Raw genomic sequence first — 225 nt, forward strand, 5'->3', positions numbered from 1 at the left:
ATCGCACTTGGCCGGGTGGCAGAGGAGGACCCGACTATTCACAGATAGCGGCCCAACGACTCCCAGAGCCGGTCGTGCGGCGCGCGAGGTCTGCTCTCTTCACAAGAGGCTTTATTAGGGAGTGCTAAGGCAAGGTTCTGTGCCCTCCACCCTCATCGCAACACCCATGGGAGCCTCCGGTCGTCAATAGACCGCCGCACCGGCCTCTGACTGACTCTCAGAATG

The sequence above is a fragment of the Chiloscyllium punctatum genome, unplaced genomic scaffold, assembly GCF_047496795.1.
Source record: "Chiloscyllium punctatum isolate Juve2018m unplaced genomic scaffold, sChiPun1.3 scaffold_1286, whole genome shotgun sequence".
NCBI lineage: Eukaryota > Metazoa > Chordata > Chondrichthyes > Orectolobiformes > Hemiscylliidae > Chiloscyllium > Chiloscyllium punctatum.